We start from the raw sequence: 7,877 nt of genomic DNA, 5'->3' as shown, positions 1-7,877 counted from the left end.
GCTTTATTGCTTATTATCATGTCAAATATGATCGTGCAGTCCGTCCAAAGCCCACCTCAACGTATCCTCCTCGGATGGGTCTTTGGGCCAGTCGACGATGAACAACGATTCACTCCCGACGGCCACCTCCCCTCGGCCCGCAGACGACACCGAGGTGTTGTCTCAAAGGATACCGGACCAAGGGGAGATAGTTATGGAGATGCCCCAAGGCGAAATCCCAGACGCCGGGCACATGGGGGGAAGACCCCCATGGATTCTGATGACGGGGGCCGCAGCAAGTTTGCCCCCCAGCCCGGTACTGCGCCGGAACCTTCAGGCGTTCCGGATTCAGGCAGGCAGACCCTTACTAAGGGGGGCGAGCCGCCTGTGCTGATGACCTCTGTCCCTCCAGAGGCATCGGACAACTTGCTAGAAGCGCTTCAGGGCTCTTCTATTGATGAAGGACACCGTACTCTTATGAGTACGGTGATTGAGAAGGTTTGGTCCGCAAAAAGCGGATTGACCGTAACCTGCGCCAGTCTCCTAACAGGCTTTGAGGTAAGTAATCAAATTATGAGAAAATATCACAACATAGACAGTAGCCCCTAATGCTCTGTTTGGTGTTCGGAAAGAAAGGCCGAACAGAGGATCAAATAACATCCACATGAGTCTAATCAGAATATGTCTATGTGAATAAGCAGGCGTTGCTGCTGGCCGCTGCCGCTCGTACTGCAGAGGTCTCTGGACTGAAGCGGGACCTAGAGCGGAACAAGGAAGAGCTCAGCCTCGTGAAGGGGCAGCTCGAGGAAAGAAAAGGTACACAATGCCCCGTCTGTATGTCATATAAAGGAAAAGTTGTTGATGCTAATAGAAGCGTCATGAATTTTAATAGGGGCCACGACCGAAGTGGCGGCCCTTAAGAAGGCGCTGTCCGAGGTCAAAGACAAAGCGGCCAAGGAGCGCACCGAGCGCGAAAAACAAGAGGCTCGGGTTGACGAGGTCCAGCAAGAGCTCCAGGACTTCGTCAAAAAATACGAGTCCTTGGAGTGTGACTCTAAGACGCAAGAGTCCGAGCTTGTGAAGGCCCGCCAAAGCGCACAGGATGCCAAAGCTGAAGCCCAAAAGGCCCTCCAAGAGGTTCAAGCGGCCAAGAAGATTGCGGTGGGTGAGGCATTCAATATGCAAAGCAGGCATGTGAAGGAGACTTTCTTTTTACTTACCCGAATTTGGAGCTCTCCAGGAGCATTCGCAGATCTGCCGTGCAGCATCTCTGATGCTGCAGAGTTCTACCGAGATGAGGAAGGGAGCTCGACGGAGAAGTTGTTCTGGTCCCAATATATTGGGGCCAAACACCCAATGCCCTTGAGCGACCAGCTGAAGTAACTGGTCGAACTTCACAAGGCGACTGAACTGGCCATGAAGGATCTCATAGTCCGGATGTGGCCTGGCGAGCCCCTGCCCAATAGCTACTTCGGCCTGGTAAAGCGGCTTGTGAATGCTTGCCCGCGGCTTGACGTCATAAAGCGGTCAGTCTATATTGAAGGTGTGTGCAGGGCCTTTGCCCGTGCGAAAGTGCACTGGGCGAAGATGGATGCTGAGAAGCTGGTGATGGAGGGGCCGCCGGAGGGCAAGGAGCATCGCACCCCGAAAAGTATTATGACAGTGTCTTGAAGGGTGCCCGCCTTGTGGCGGAGGAATGTGCTAAGGATGTAATATTTGAATGAATGTACTCATGTGATCCTGTAATATGAAAACTAGTTCATGTGCGTTATATAACGCTTCTTGATTTAAAATATTACCTTTTGTGCGGCCGTTTATAAAATCTGAGAGTTGGCCAGTTGTTGGCTTCTGCCCCCATGTAACTAATACTGGGGTGTTCGGGATAAATCTAAACACTCTTTATCCAAATTTTCAGTCCTTTAAGGAGGTGTTTAGCACAGCGAACAAGGCAATCGGACTATACAACTTTATCACTCTCACTTAGCCATAGAAGTCTACAATTTTAAATTTTGGTGAAGCCCCTAGTATTCAGAAGGCCGAACTTGGGGCGCTATACATGCCTAAATCGGACAAGGCCGATTCCTCGCCCGAAGCGGAAAAAATCTTTAAGGATTTGAGACCTCTCGAACAGCGACCAACTCTCGCCACATCATGATAGTCAGTTTTTGGCTTTCTTTACTAAGGTGCTCGTCCGGAAGAACCAGGACACAATCGCAATAGTTCTCCCTGTGCTACCTTAGCCGATATAGCGGAACGTAAGGCACCAAAACATGGGAGCCGGGCAATCCCAACTATTGACCCAAGACATGATTCGGAGCTGATGCATATAATGCTATAAGTTCGGGGTGCCGCACTGTTGAAAGTGTTCGGACTTTTCTTGCCGTGTTATGGGATACACTGAAGCCCCTGGTGGACTGAATCGTACCAGAATGTACGGGTGCAATTTGTAATAAATAAGCAGTAAAGGAAAAGGATAAAGAAATGTAATAGTAAGCTGATGCTGTACATTATTTTCCATTGTTATTTGAATAATACGTCAAGGCGTATGTGTACAGGTGGTGCGATAAGCAAAATAGGACTATTTGACATGTCCTTAACCAAGATCGAGCTGCGTGTGGGTATGTAAAACAGGTATAGCGATCGATATCAGAGACCACCTGGGGATTCCCTTGTATGCCAAAGCTTCTTGTCTCCTTGGTGTTTCCGTCCTGTTATGGGTCCGATAGTCGGACTATCGGAAGGCCTCCCAAAAATAGGGACCTGAAAAGAAAAGGTGTGAAGATATACGGATCCTCGGGCGGTTGAGCCGCATTGTGGACCATGTCGTAGCTATGCCTCCGCCTATGCCCATGGTATTTTGAGTGCGTAATTATGTACACGCGGCACAAATTTCACTGCTTGACTGGGACTAGGACGGAGGCCGAATTGCTAGGCGAGCTCTGGACGTGCCGGACGATCCTGATGCAGGGTACTCCGGACTCGCTTGACGGTGTCCGGGGGCTTTATTGCCGAATTGGTGGTCTGCCTAAGAAGGCTGCTCTGTACCTCTATTGCGAGGGCCGCAGTGTGCTCCTCCGTATGGAGCGAGCGCTCTGTGTTTCCATTAACTGTTATAACCCCGCGAGGTCCTGGCATTTTGAGCTTGAGGTATGCATAATGTGGTAACGCATTGAATCTGGCGAATGCGGTTCGTCCGAGTAGTGCGTGATAGCCACTGTAGAAGGGGACGATATCGAAGATTAACTCCTCACTTCGGAAGTTGTCCGGAGATCCGAAGAGCACTTCCAGTGTGATTGAGCCCGTGCAACAGGCCTCTACACCTGGTATGACACCTTTAAAGGTGGTTTTTGTGGGTTTGATCCTTGAGGGGCGATGCCCATTTTGCGCATTGTATCCTGATAGAGCAGGTTCAGGCTGCTACCACCGTCCATAAGGACTCATGTGAGATGGAATCTGTCAATGATGGGGTCGAGGACCAATGTGGCCGAACCTCCATGACGGATACTGGTAGGATGGTCCCTGCAATCGAAAGTGATCAGACAAGAAGACCATGGGTTGAACTTTGGGGCGACTGGCTCCATCGCATAGACGTCCCTTAGTGCATGCTTCTGTTCCCGCTTGGGAATATGGGTTGCGTATATCATGTTCACCGTTTTCACCTAGGGAGGAAATTTCTTCTGTCCTCCTGTGTTCGGCGGCCGGGGCTCCTCGTCGTCATCGCTATGCAGCCCCTTTTCCATGTTTTCGGCATTCAACTTGCCAGCCTGTTTGAACACCCAACATTCTCTGTTGGTGTGGTTGGCTGGTTTAATGGGGGTGCCGTGAATTTGACACGAGCGATCGAGTATGCGCTCCAGATTGGACGAGTCCATATTGTTTCTTTTGAATGGCTTTTTCCGCTGGCCGAACTTAGAGCCACTGAATCCGGCATTGACTACCGTGTCTTTGGCGTTGTCGCCATTGTTGCGACGCTTGTGTCTGTTGCATCGTGGCTTGCCGTTGCTATCTCTAGCATCTGAAGTGTTAGGATTTCTTTATGTGTTGTTGCTATGAGCCAACCAGCTGTCCTCGCCCGCACAAAAGCGGGTCATGAGTGTCGTGAGGACTGCCATGGACTTTGGCTTCTCTTGGCCGAGGTGTCGGGCAAGCCACTCATTGCGGATGTTATGCTTAAAGGACGCTAAGGCTTTGACATCCAGACAGTCGACAATTTGGTTCTTTTTAGTTAGGAACTGAGTCCAGAATTTCCTGGCTGACTCTCCAGGCTGTTGGGTTATGTGACTTAAGTCATCAGCATCCGGTGGTTGCACATAAGTGCCTTGGAAGTTGTCAAGGAATGCGTCTTCCAAGTTCTCCCAACTGCCAATGGAGTTTGCCGGCAGGCTATTCAGCCAATACCGAGCCGGTCCTTTGAGTTTTAGTGGGAGGTACTTGATGGCATGTAGATCATCACCGCGGGCCATGTGAATGTGGAGGAGGAAATCTTCAATCCATACCACGGGGTCTGTTGTACCATCATATGATTCAATGTTCACGGGTTTAAACCCTCCCGGGAATTCATGATCCATTACTTCATTAGTGAAACATAGGGGGTGTGCGGCGCCTCTATGCCGGGCTACATCACGATGAAGTTCAAATGAGTCTTGTCTGTTGTATTCGGCCCGGCCGGATTTGCTTTTAGTATATCCGGCGTGATGGTCATCATCACACGTTGGGGCGCGCCCTCATGATCCGTAGATCGATTTTGACTGTCCTGCTTTGTTTTCCAATACGTCTCGCAGGTCCTGCGTGTAGCCCCGGGGCTTAGTGTTTTTGTTTGATTGGTGTCGGGGTGCGGGCTGGTGTTCGGTCTGATATGCCGCCTTGTCTCGGCCACGAGGTGGCTGGTCAGCCGCATCGTGCGCTAGTAGCGTGGGCTTTAATGCCTCCTCCTCGAGTTGAGGTAGCAACCTGCGCTTTGGGTAACTTTTTGGTTGGGCGCTCGAGTCCGTATTCCTTGGCTGCCAGGACCTCAGTCCATCTATCAGTGAGCAGATCTTGATCAGCTTGAAGCTGCTGCTACTTCTTCTTCAGGCTTTTTGCAGTGGCTATAAGTCGACGCTTGAAGCGCTCCTGCTCGACGGGATCCTCAGGCACGATGAATTCTTCGCCGCCAAGGCTCACTTCGTCTTCGGAGAGGGGCATGTAATTGTCATCCTCTGATTCTCCATCCGTTGCCTGTTCCTTAGGGCTAGCTTGCCCATCCTCCCGCTCGGCCTGCTCGAAGCCTGGCTGGGCGGGATTGTTTTCGTCTTCGGCACCATCCGTAGCGTTATTGTCTCTTGTGCCGGTATTGCTGTTTTTGCTATGGCGAGGCTTAGAGCGGTGCCGATGACACCGGTGCTTGGATTGCTTCTCAAGGGGATTATCCTTCGTTGCCTCATCACCATCGCTTTCTTTGGGGGTGTCCACCATGTATATATCATATGATGAGGTGGCTGTCCAGCGCCCTGTGGGCAGTGGTTCTTGTTCTTGTCCTGCATCGTCGTCCATACCGTCGATGTCTTCGGAGTCGAAGTCAAGCATGTCGGTTAAGTCATCGGTAGTGGCTATTAAGTGGGTGGTGGGTGGGGAACGAATTTCTTCATCGTCCGCTTCCCACTCAAGCCGGACATAGTTCGGCCAAGAGTCCCCTAACAGACAGAGAGAGAGACCTCAATGAATTTAGTACGTCGCCCAAGGGCGAGTGCTGAAATATATCCGTGGAGGTAAACTCCATGATTGGTGCCCAATCGGATTCGATAGGCACAGACACACGCGGTTCGGAACCTATGGCCGGAGACGAGTCCGAGGGTCCGATGACACAGATCTCTTTGGAGGTGAAGACTGTGTTCGGCTCTAGCACTGATGAGTGTGCGGTCTCCGTGGCAGGGTCTATCCACCCGTCCTTGGATGGCACGATCTGCTCCGGATTAAGAGCCGAGGCAACCGCAGGTGTGATCTCCTAAACGCCCTCCGACGGCCGATCTAAGTCATGCTCATTGTGACTGTTCATCGCACCTGCCATGGGCTCGAATCCGTCAAAGATCAAATCTCCGCGGATGTCGGCAATATAGTTCAAGCTTCCAAATCTGACTTGATGGCCAGGGGCGTAGCTATCAATCTGCTCCAGATGGCCAAGCGAGTTGGCCTGCAGTACGAAGTCGCCGAATATGAAGATCTGTCCGGGGAGGAAAACCTCACCCTGGATCGTATTGTTGTAGATGATTGAAGGAGCCATCAAGCCTTACCGTGACGACACAGTGGAACTCTCAATGAAAGCACCAATGTCGGTGTCAAAACCGGCGGATCTCGGGTAGGGGGTCCCGAACTGTGCGTCTAAAGCTAATGGTAACAGGAGGCGGGGGACACAATTTTTACCCAGGTTCGGACCCTCTGTTGGAGGTAATACCCTACTTCCTGCTTGATTGATCTTGATGATATGAGTATTACAAGAGTTGATCTACCATGAGATCATAGAGGCTAAACCCTAGAAGCTAGCCTATGATTATGATTGTTGTTGTCCTATGGATTAAACCCTACGGTTTATATAGATACCGGAGGGGGCTAGGGTTACACAGGGTCGGTTACAGAGAAGGATATCTACATATCTGAATTGCTAAGCTTGCCTTCCACGCAAAGGAGAGTCCCACCCGAACCCAGGACGAAGTCTTCAATCTTGTATCTTCATAGTCCAACAGTCCGGCCAATGTATATAGTCCGGCTGTCCGAGGACCCCCTAATCCAGGACTCCCTCACCCGGCAACAGGACGGGTCGATAGTGGCCAGTTTTGACCGCACTATCGGGTCTTGACGCTGGGGGGTGCTCAGGAGTGCGAAAGGCGGTTCCTTTCCATTCATCTCTTTGGTTAGGGTAGCGGTGGGTGGCGGGTGAGGTGGCATCAAGGTCCTGGATGCTGGGGCGGCGACCCTGGTGGTGGTGTCACGGTGCTCCTAGGCAAAGCTCGTCACTTGGTGCTACCTGGTGGCCATGGCCGTGTGGGCGGCGTGGTAACCAGGGTGTGGCGTTCAGTGGCGGTGAACATTGGTCGGGGTGAAAACCTGTTCTATCTTCGCAATGAACGGCAACGGCGAAGCTCGTTCGCTTCTTGAAGGCTTCGCCATGACTCTCGCTCCCGTCGTGTTGCTTCGGGGGAAACTCTGATCCTTGGGTCAGGCGGTGGCGGCGCTTCGGTGTCGTAACCTTCCTGTAGGCACCACCTTGGAGCGCATGGTGCGTCATATGTAGCTTCTTCTCTTCATGGTGGCGTGTTCACGGTTGAGGCCCTCGGTGGCTCTTGTAGTGCTAGGGGTGGTGTTGCTACGCTCAGCGCCTATGTATCGTTGTAAGTGCATCTAGTGCCACCCCTAGTTGGTTTTGGAGTATTGACGACAAACGTGGTTGAGGGACTAATGTGTTTGTGAGAATTGTAGGATAACACAGGAAGTGTCCCTCATTGATTCAGTTTATCTACCAGAGATAACCCCTAAAAATGTGTGAAGACATTGAATACAATGGTGGTTCATGAAGACATTCACGACGAAAATTATGACGTGTGAAGCTATTCACTTGAAGACTATGGAGTGCAAAGACATAGTTGTTTTGTTGTTTCCTTCTCTTCTTATTGAGTCATGGGAACCACTGTACTATTAAGTGGGGGTCCAAGTGATCAAAGTCAGAGTGACTGAAGTGATGCTCAACCAAATCCTATGTCTTCGAGCGAAGACAATGAGAGCAAATCTTATCTAGAGCTGGATGAGTCAGCTTTACTTATAGCCCAAGTCAAGCTGTCGCGTGTGTTTGAAATCTGACCGTTGGACACGTGTCAGTTCCTTAGTGACCCAGGGTCATTTTGGACAAATCAGGTCGGGTTGCCTCC

Source organism: Triticum dicoccoides, chromosome 2B (assembly GCF_002162155.2).
Source record: "Triticum dicoccoides isolate Atlit2015 ecotype Zavitan chromosome 2B, WEW_v2.0, whole genome shotgun sequence".
Taxonomy (NCBI): Eukaryota; Viridiplantae; Streptophyta; class Magnoliopsida; order Poales; family Poaceae; genus Triticum; species Triticum dicoccoides.
The sequence above is the reverse complement of the archived record's forward strand: the minus strand, read 5'-3'. Positions refer to the sequence as shown.